The following is a 10155-nucleotide window of genomic DNA, read 5'->3' on the forward strand; positions in this document are numbered from 1 at the left end:
GTTTGAAAGAAGTCAGTTTTGGCCTAGTTCAAGACCCAGGGTAGATTCAGTCATTGGTACTAAATGGGTCTTTGGAAAACTAGGATGAAAGATGACATAGTACACAAGGGAACAAGGAGGTTGGTGAATCCACAATTGTACAGCCAAGAGGACAGAAATAGACTAATGATGAGAACATTTGCTCCAGTGCAAGGACTAGAGAATCAGCTTTCTCATAGCCTTTGCAGCACATATGGAATTCACTCTTCATCAAATGGATGTCAACAAAAGTGCCTTCCTGAATCGCTACCTTAAAGGAAGAAGTGTTTTGTGTGAAACAACCCCCAGGTTATGCAAGCAAAAATGTCCGCTGAACAGTGTGTACAAGCTAGCAAGGGCTCTTTATGGACCAAACAGCACCAAAAGCATGGTATAAACGACTGTCAAGTTCCTACCTGGACGCATGGCGGTAAAGAGAGTAAAAACGAATTAGTACCTATTCTTAAGGGGAATAAAGGTAAGAACACTTCTTGGTAAGTACAACAAGTTATGTTGAGACATATCTTTGGGGCCACTCATCGACAGCTAAGCAAAGATTTTTGCAAAACTAAATTAAGGAAGTGATTTGAAATGAGCATGATTGGAGTTGAGCTTACTTTCTGAGTAGGTTGCAGATACAAAAAAAGCCAAAATGGAACCATGATTCATCGCAGACGTATTACAACATGATAATCAGTTACAAATGAGGATTTAAACGAATAGATACAACAACCTATTGCAACTGCAACTAAATTAATATTGAATGCACACTGGTTTTCATCAGCTTGATCAGACAGCTGCTATAGGGTATGATTGGTATACACTCTAGTATCTTACTGCAGGTGACTGAATTGTCTTATCACGATGGCTAGGGCACATATGTGCTACATATCAGGCAAACCAAAGGATCTCACTTGCTGCTGTCAAGAGGACTATTAAGTATCCAAGGCACTACTGAATTGTGTTTTGGGTACCCTAAAGGTATAATTTCACATCTAGTAGGATATGCCTGCTGCACTCACTGCACGGCTTTCCTAGTGGAGCTAGAAAACGCACCTCAGTATGCACACTCTCCTTGTGTTATATGTCATTTTCATGGAGCTACCAAGACGCAAAATTCGAGCAACCACTATCTACTGCCTAAGCTACTGTAGCTGCAAGCTTCTTGTTGTGCTCATGTATATGGATTAAACAACATTGGTAGATTTTGGATTTGAAGTGGGATGGCATACAATATGTTTGTGATAAATAGCTGCTATAAGTATGTAACAAAGAATCCTGTTTATCATAAAAGAACCAAGCACCTAGATGTTAGACCCCTTCTGAGAGATAATTATGACAAGATTATCTCAATAAATTTTGTGCTAGTACTGATAATAATCAGCTTGACAATTTCACAAGCACTGAATAGTCGGAAACTTTGAAAAAGTTGGAAATTGGATGATTAAGATCACTAAAAGTGTACTAGTTCAGAATAAATGAAATGAAAAAAAAATACATTTTTGGTTAGAAGTTCTGACTTTATGTATATTTAGCACTATTCTTACCAGTTCTTATACTCTAATCAAGTAAGTCCTGTGATGTTGTGGTTTATATGTAATACATTGATTTCCTCCAAAGTTTTTTTTTCTATTTGATATATTGGGCATAATCAAGAGAAGTTCTACTTGAAGAACTGATTCTTTAGTTAATATCTGGCTCAGGGAGAAAGGTCGGTAGTTTCTATACCTATGCACAATTAGAAAAATAAATCTCTAGATTATGAGAGAAGTCCTATTCTAGACATAACTCTAAAAATAGAACCGTTGAGGCAGCTTGAAACAGTTTCTTCTCTGAATTCTTAAAGAAATGGGACAATTTGCTAAAACCAAGAGACACACTTATTTATCACTTAAAGATGGCAGTCATAATGATTATGCTCTTGAATTGACCACTGCAAAAGGCTGCTGTTTCAAACTGGTTTAGTTCATCCTGCATTGCATTCACCCAATCTGCATCCTGTAAAGCCTCAACAATATTTTTAGGTTCAATGATAGATAAGAAAGCATCAAAAGCACACAGATTCTTTAATTGTGATCTGGTTTTGACTCCAGATGTTGGATCAGTGAGAATGTTCTCAATGGGATGAGAACTTTGATACTTGTGAGGTTTCACAACCAACTGGCTTCTGCTGGATGTTTCAGCCATTTGCTGAGGAACAGGTTCATGAACAGGTTCCTTCAAGGAGTTATTTCAAAACCTCTTTGATTTCTTCCCCCTGTCAAGATGCCCTGTAAGGAAGAACCTGGTCCATCACCTGTTCCTTCTGTAGGTGTCACTTTGACTTGAGCTAATGCTTCAGCCAAGTCTTTGACCAGTCCAATGGCTTCATCTTCATGTTCCTGTCTCTCAGAAAGAATGTTAGTTTCATCAAATACTACATGCACACTTTCTTCTACACATAGAGTTCTTTTATTAAATACTTTATAAGCTTTGCTATGTGAAGAATATCCCAAGAATACTCCCTCATCACTTCTGGGATCAAACTTTCCTAGGGGGTCTTTTCCATTATTGTGCACATAGCACTTGCAACCAAATGCCCTAAGATGGGATATATTTGGTTTTCTCCCTTTAAGTAACTTATAGGTAGTCTTCTCTACTAGAGGTCTGGTCATGCATCTATTTATGATGTAACATGCAGTGTTTACAGCCTCTGCCCAGAAGCTGTGAGGCAATTTGCTAGATAGTAACATTGTTCTAGCCATATCCTCAAGAGTTCTATTTTTCCTTTCAACTACTCCATTTTGTTGTGGAGTCCTAGGTGCAGAGAAGTTGTGATCTATGCCATTTTCATCACAGAACTCAGCAAACTTAAAGTTTTCAAACTCAGTTCCATGATCAGACCTAATGGATACAAGTTGATTTCCTAATTGTTTCTGAGTTTTCCTAACAAATGCAGAAAACATGTCAAATGCTTCATCTTTGGAAGTTAGAAATAAAACCCAGGTGAATCTAGAATAGTCATCAACTAGCACCATTACATACTTCTTTCCACCTCTGCTCATGGTTCTCATTGGACCACATAGATCCATATGAACCAGTTCCAACGTCTTGGACGAACTTACCATTTTCTTGGATTTGAAGGATGACCTTACCTGCTTCCCCCTTGCACATGCCTCACAAACTTTGTCTTCCTTAAACTTGATATTAGGTAACCCTATAACCAAGTCCTTGGAGACTAATTTGTTTAGCTGATTTAGACTGACATGACCAAGTCTTTTGTGCCACAGGAGGGGATCATTAACCAACACACTTAAACAAGTGAGTTCATTTTCTGAAAGAGTGGACAAATCTACAATGTAAATATTGTTAACTCTTTTTCCCTGCAAAACAATCTTGTCAGTGTAAGGTTAATCACAAGGCATTTGGTGGAGGTAAAAGCCACAAGGTTACCTCTGTCACACAGTTGTGACACACTTATTAGGCTATATTTCAAGCCATCTATCAGATAGACATTCTCTATGGAATGAGAATCTGTTTTGCCTACCTTTCCAACCCCAATGATCTCACCTTTGTTTCCATTACCAAAGGAGACATTACCTCCCTTTAGGTCCTCAAGTGAAAGGAACTGGTCCTTGTCCCCAGTCATATGTTTTGAGCAGCCACTATCCATATACTATATTTGGCTCCTCCCTTTCACTTGGACCTCTTGTTCATCAAATGATTCTCCAATGGCCATTAGTGCTTGCTCCTCCTCAGCTTCATCTTCTGAGTCTTCATCTGAGGTTTCTCCCCAAGCAACAACCATAGCGTTGGTTGAACCTTTGTTTTTCTTTGGTTGAACCTGTTCCTTCGTTCAGCTCTTTCTTTCTGCCACTCAATTTCCCATTGAGGGCAGTTTTTTATCATGTGGTCAATCTTACCACACTTGTAGCATCCCTCATTGGTCTGTTTCTCCGGAGCTCTTGTTTTGTTGAAGTTTGTACCTCTTGAAGAACCCTTTCCTCTCATCAGGTACTTCTTGAAATCCCTAGTGATCATAGCCACTTCATCATCCTCCAAATCTGCACCTTCAGCAATTCTGAGAGCTAAACTTCTCTCCTTTTTGGGTGTATCCATCTTCATGGTTTGTCTCCTCATTTCATAGGCAGTTAAATTTCCAATTAGTTCATCCAGTCTGAGGGTAGCAATGTTCTTGGATTCCTGAATGGCAGTGATTTTGCTTTCCCATGTGACTGGCAGAACTCTTGTCAGAATCTTGTCAACCTTGTCTTCTTCAAGGATAATCCTTCCAAGAGATTCAAGTTCATTTGTCAAAGTGGTGAATCTAGTATACATCTCCTGGATAGTTTCTCCTTCCTTCATAGTAAAATTCTCATATTGAGAATACAGAAGTGTTCCTCTTGATCTTTTCACTCGAGGTGTTCCTTCATGAGCCACTTGCAGAGTGTCCCATATTTCCTTAGCAGTTGTACAGCTTTGGATCCTACTGTACTCGTCTGGTCCTAGACCACATACAAGCCACTTCTTGACCTTAGCATTTTTCTTAGTGGTTGCTAGAGGACCATCAGTGACTATGTCCCAAAGTTCATAATCTTCCCCTATAATGTGATCTCTCATTCTGTTCTTCCACCAAGAATAGTACTGACCATTGAAAAGTGGAGGCCTGGCAGTGGATGCCCTTCCCAGTTCCCAGGTGGTGCACTCATTGTTGATCTTCTCCTAAGGTCTTAGCCTCTTCAAGGATAACCGGCTCTGATACCAATTGATGTTCTACACATCAATACCACACAAGAGGGGGGGGGGGGTGATTTGTGTGGTACCTAATTTTCGCACTAGAAGAACCTGGTTCTTCTAGATGTACTTACTATGACTGTTTGCGGAATTAAGAGTGCATAAAATAAAGAACACAGAGATTTTTACGTGGAAAACACCTGGCTCAAAAGGTGAAAAAACTACGACCTACTACTCAGTAGGATTTTCCCAAACTTCCACTAAAATCACTGAGCCAAAACATCATTTACAAAACTCTTGTAAACCTAAGGATTAAACTCTAATCCCAGTGTGGCACACAGCCTCAACTGCTGCGACACTTTCAAGTTAACTCTAACTTGAATACTCAAAAGTACCTAATACAATTGCTTCTATGAAAGCTGAAAGGTACAATATGAAAACACCTACTAAAATTGAACTAGAATAAAAGAAAGACACAATGGAATTGGTTTTTCTATCTTGTCCAAGTAGCTTCAGGAATGCACACTTGAATCTCACGTAAATTGCTTGCAAAAAGCCTTGCTATTTTGCTCTTCAATTTAGTTTCACTTCTGCGTTTGTGCAATCCCTGTAAAAGAGAACAATCATTATTATTTATAGAGTTAGTAATCAGAGTTTGATTAAAACTCGAATTGCTGATCCTTCATCAAATTCGAGTCCTAGAACAATTCAAATTCCAATCCTTATTCTTGATCCGGATGTAGTTCTCTTCACATAAGGAGACTTCAACTCCTTATCCTATACAACCTTTTCGATCAACTCATAAGATATTGTTGCTGACCCTTGAGACTTATCTTCACACGTATGTCACATGTATAAGTATATCAACACTGTGTCCGTCTCACATGATGGACCTGGTTCATGAATGAGTTCATTTTGTCAATCTTCAAAACTTCATCTGAACTTGGGCCAACATGGAGACTTTGCTGAACAATGGCCATCTTAGATAATTCTTGAGTGAGCGGGCTGTAAACAACTGCGACCGCAATCGTGATAATGGGGAACCTTCAAAAGCAGGAGAAGATCCTCCATGTTTGACGATCAACATGATTTTTGAGGAAAACGAGATTAATGGTGTGACTTTTTCAAGAAGACAAAGGTATCAATAACCACAGTAAGAGACTCCGGGAAGTCGCTGAGGATGACATTACTTTCACGAAGGAAGGCGTAGATGGACTATTGCTGCCGCACAACAATGCCATGGTAAGTTCTTTAAATGTCTTAGATTTTAAAATTAAACGTGTTTTGGTGGACCAGGAAGTTTGACCAATATTATCTAGTGGAGAGTGTTGGAAAAAGCCAAGATGACCGAAAGTATCATTCTGGCCACAAAATTCCTCGCCGGGTTCAATCTGGCAAGCGTAACAATCCGGGAGAGATCTTGTTGTCCACTAAAGCAGAGGAGATGATGAAGACGACCCTTTTCGAGGTATTCGACGGTGATATGGGCTACACTATTATCCTGGGAAAGCCATGGTTGCACGAGATGAGGGCCTTGCCATCGATGTATCATCAATTACTAAAGTTCTCAACTTACGAAGGAATGGAGATGAATGCAATCTCATTTTCCAATAGCAAAGGGAAGGAACATGTAGCATAGTAATTACAGGAACTGACACATACTCCCGAGCCGAGTGAAGTCAACCAGGGGGAGGAGTAGTCGGAATCCTATCAGGTACCAAGATATTTCTAGGTACCATAAGAAATGGACGCAACAAAATCAACAGCCGAAGAACTTGAGCAAGTCGTGTTGTTTGAAAAGTTCTTGGAGAGGAAGTTCCACTTAGGGACATGGCCAAACCCTGAGCTTAGGTCTAGATTTATCGAATTTCTTAAATTTAATGTTGACTGTTTTGCGTGGTCGCATGCGGATATGACAGGTATCCTGCCAGATGTGACCGTGCACAAACTAAGCCTGGATCCCAACATCCTTCCGATGAGACACAAAAAATGTTCTATTGCCGAGGTCAGAAATAAATTTGTCAAAGTAGAGGTAACTTGTTTACTTGATATTGGTTCAATCCGAGAGGTAAAGTATCCTGACTGTCTAGCTAATGTAGTAGTAGTTCCAAAGAAAAAAAATAAATTTTGCATGTGCGTAGACTATACGGATTTAAATAAGGCGTGCCCAAAAGACTCGTGCCTATTGCAAAAAATTGATCAAATGATTGATGCGACGGTTGGACGCGAGTTAATGAGTTTCCTCGATGCTTACTCCGGGTACAATCAAATCAAGATAAACCCGGAGGATCAGGAAAAAACTTCGTTCATAACGAACTTTGGCACATATTTCTATAATGTGATGCCTTTCGGGCTAAAAAATGCCAGAGCCACTTATCAGCGGCTTGTGAACAAAATGTTTGAAAATCAAATAGGGAAAACCATGGAAGTTTACATAGATGATATACTGGTTAAGTCTTTGAACGCAGGTGATCATCTTAAACACTAGTAAGAAACCTTTGACATCCTAAGAAAGCACAACATGAAGCTTAACCCCGAGAAGTGTGCATTCAGAGTCAACTCTACTAAGTTCTTGGGATTTCTGGTGTCGCAACGGGGGATCAAATTAAACCCCGATAAAATTAAAGCCATCAAAGACATCCATGACCAGCTACCAAGCGTGAAAGAGGTTCAAAGGTTGACAGGAAGACTGGCTGCGTTAGCCAGATTCATTTCCCGATCTTTGGAAAAATGCCATCACTTCATTTCGCTCCTTAAAAAGAAGAACAACTTCAAACGGACTCCGGAATGTCAGCAGGCCTTGAAGGATTTGAAAAGGTATTTGTCGAATCCTCCACTACTGTCAAAATCGGAGGAAGGCAAATAGATGCTGATGTACTTAGTGGTCTTTGAGGTAGCGGTAAGTGCCGGTTTAGTCCGTGAGGAAGTACGTAGTCTCCTATCCATTATGTTAGTAAAATTTGAACGGGAGCAGAAACTCGCTACCCATATCTGGAAAAATTGACCTTGTCTCTTGATGATAGGCTATAATTACGTATTTTAGTCGCTTATTACACACTAATTTACTGCACTTTAATTGATCTTGAGCTTTAATCGCTAGTGTTTTGCACTAATTGTGTATTTTGTGCCTTGTAGGAGTGATTCCGAGCTATGTAGATATTATGGAATGAACTCAAGTGATCTGGAGCTTTGAAGTCTGAGTAAAAGCCCAAGGGATCAAGCCGGGATCGTGTTCGGGGATCAACGGATGATAGTTAAGAACGAAACGGAGAATCGAACGGGCATACGGCACATGGTCTAGTAAAATGCACATAACTTTTCGCTCAGAACTCCGTTTTGGGATCCACAATATATCGTTGGAAAGCTATTTGAAAGCGCTACAACTTTCATGTGTTGCATTTTTGCGAATTCTCACTACCGCAGCGCATGGTGCGGCGCGGGGTGCGCCGCGCCTGTGGAAATTCCCTGCAGCCTGTCAGAATCAACTCTCTGAACTTTCCCATAAGCACACCGTGTGGCGCATCGCCCCATGCGGCATGCCTGTGCAAATTTTACAGATTCAGAGTCCTATTTCGCGCAGGAAAAGGTGTTTCATCTGGGCCCGACCCTATTTGGTATAAATACATGTAAAAAATGCTATTTTGAGAAAGGGGGGACAGACTTTTGACACACTTTAGACCCAGGGAGAGCACGGAGCTGACGTAGAGGCCGGGGATTCGACTTAAGGAGGCAAGAACACACTAGGATCAAGGCGGAGAATTCTTCTACGAGTTTTTCACTTCCTTCTTCCTATTTCCATTATTGGATATGAATTATAGTGTTGTAGTTATGCATACTATTATGAATAGCTAATTTGTTATTTAGGGTTTTGATGGAACCTATTGGAGGATGATTTTCCTGTTACGTTAATATATATTTGCTGTAGTATTTTCTCTATTTGTTCAACTACGTTATTATTGTGGTTGATTGAAGAGCTCTTAATCGACTGTGCCTATTTAGTGTGTATTACTCGGGAGAGAGTGCATATTTAGGTAGTTGTTGAACAACATCACTCCTAACGTATATGAGGGATCAATACGGAGGGTTTAAAGGCTAGGGATAACGAAACCTTGGGTGCGATCCGAGTGAGCCGTACTTAATGCCAGCTAGCGTAATTCGAGAGAATATGACTAGTAAATTATGGTAATTACTCGGGAGAGAGTTACAACAGTCAGAGCGCTCATGATCGGTAGAGAATACTTAGGCGAATTTATAGAAAACGTAGCGGGAAGGATTCCGACAATAGGGAAAATCATAACTCTAGACCTCCTTAATCTTGTCTCTAACCCTTAGTTTCTTTAGTTGTTAATTACTATTTTAATTTGTTAGTTAATTAGTTAAACACAAGAATCTTAGTATCTATAAGTTAGGAATTGTTCAAGCTTGTCTTCTTGGTGATAGTGAACAGCTGTAGCTAAGCCTTAGTTCTCAGTGGAATTCGACTCCGGACCTGTAAACCGGATTATATTTGCAACAACCGCTTAGTCCTTTTTATAAGGCATAGTTGGGCGTGATCAAATTTTGGCGCCGTTGCCGGGGAACTAACGGTGTAGTTGTAGCTGTATATATTGCTAGGTTTCAAGTTTGAACTTTTATTTTATTTTGTTTTTATTTTTTTATTTCTTGTTATTATAACTGTTGATTTGAGAAACATGACATCTTGGAATTATGGGAACTTAGGTGTAGATAATTCTACTATTCATCCTCATACATATTGTGAAGAAAACCACCCGTATCAAAATTATGAAAATATTCCCGAGAGCGAGTTATGTGCACCAACTCAATCTTATTTGTGGAATGTGTGTGATGTGTGTGGTGGTAAAAATGGTCATGTTTATGGTTGTGCTTATATTTTTTATCTTCCCCCTACCCCTTACTATGATGGTTCTACCTTTTCTTGTGAAGTTAACAGGAACAAAGAACCTGGGGATGCAAACCTGAAAGAGATCAAGGATATATTAAAGTGCCTTCTGGAACAAAATAACGAAAAACAATTGCAGATAGATAGGTACGAGGCAACTATTCGAAACTTGGAAGCTCAAGTGAGTCAAGTGGTTGAAGCTTTTAATGCTCAGCAAGCCAATTTTGGGGATAGGAGCCAAGAAGAGCGTGAGTTTGCGGTGCTAATTGGGGAGGTCAGAGTAGAACATCAACAACCAAGCCAACTACAATTTGAGGATGTCAATGTTGTAGAAGTGAGACTATAGTCAGCCAAGGACATTGAGCATATAAATTTTGTTGACTCTAGTTTCATTGATGTTGAGGATGCTGAAAGTCCTGAAGTTCATGTGTGTGAGCGTATTGGTCCTCACTCTAAACTTTTTTCTATATTGTGCTTGGATGACGATATGGAAATAGATTCATCCGAGCCGATTGAGAAGTCAA

The sequence above is a fragment of the Nicotiana attenuata genome, chromosome 9 (assembly GCF_001879085.1).
Source record: "Nicotiana attenuata strain UT chromosome 9, NIATTr2, whole genome shotgun sequence".
Classification (NCBI taxonomy): Eukaryota; Viridiplantae; Streptophyta; class Magnoliopsida; order Solanales; family Solanaceae; genus Nicotiana; species Nicotiana attenuata.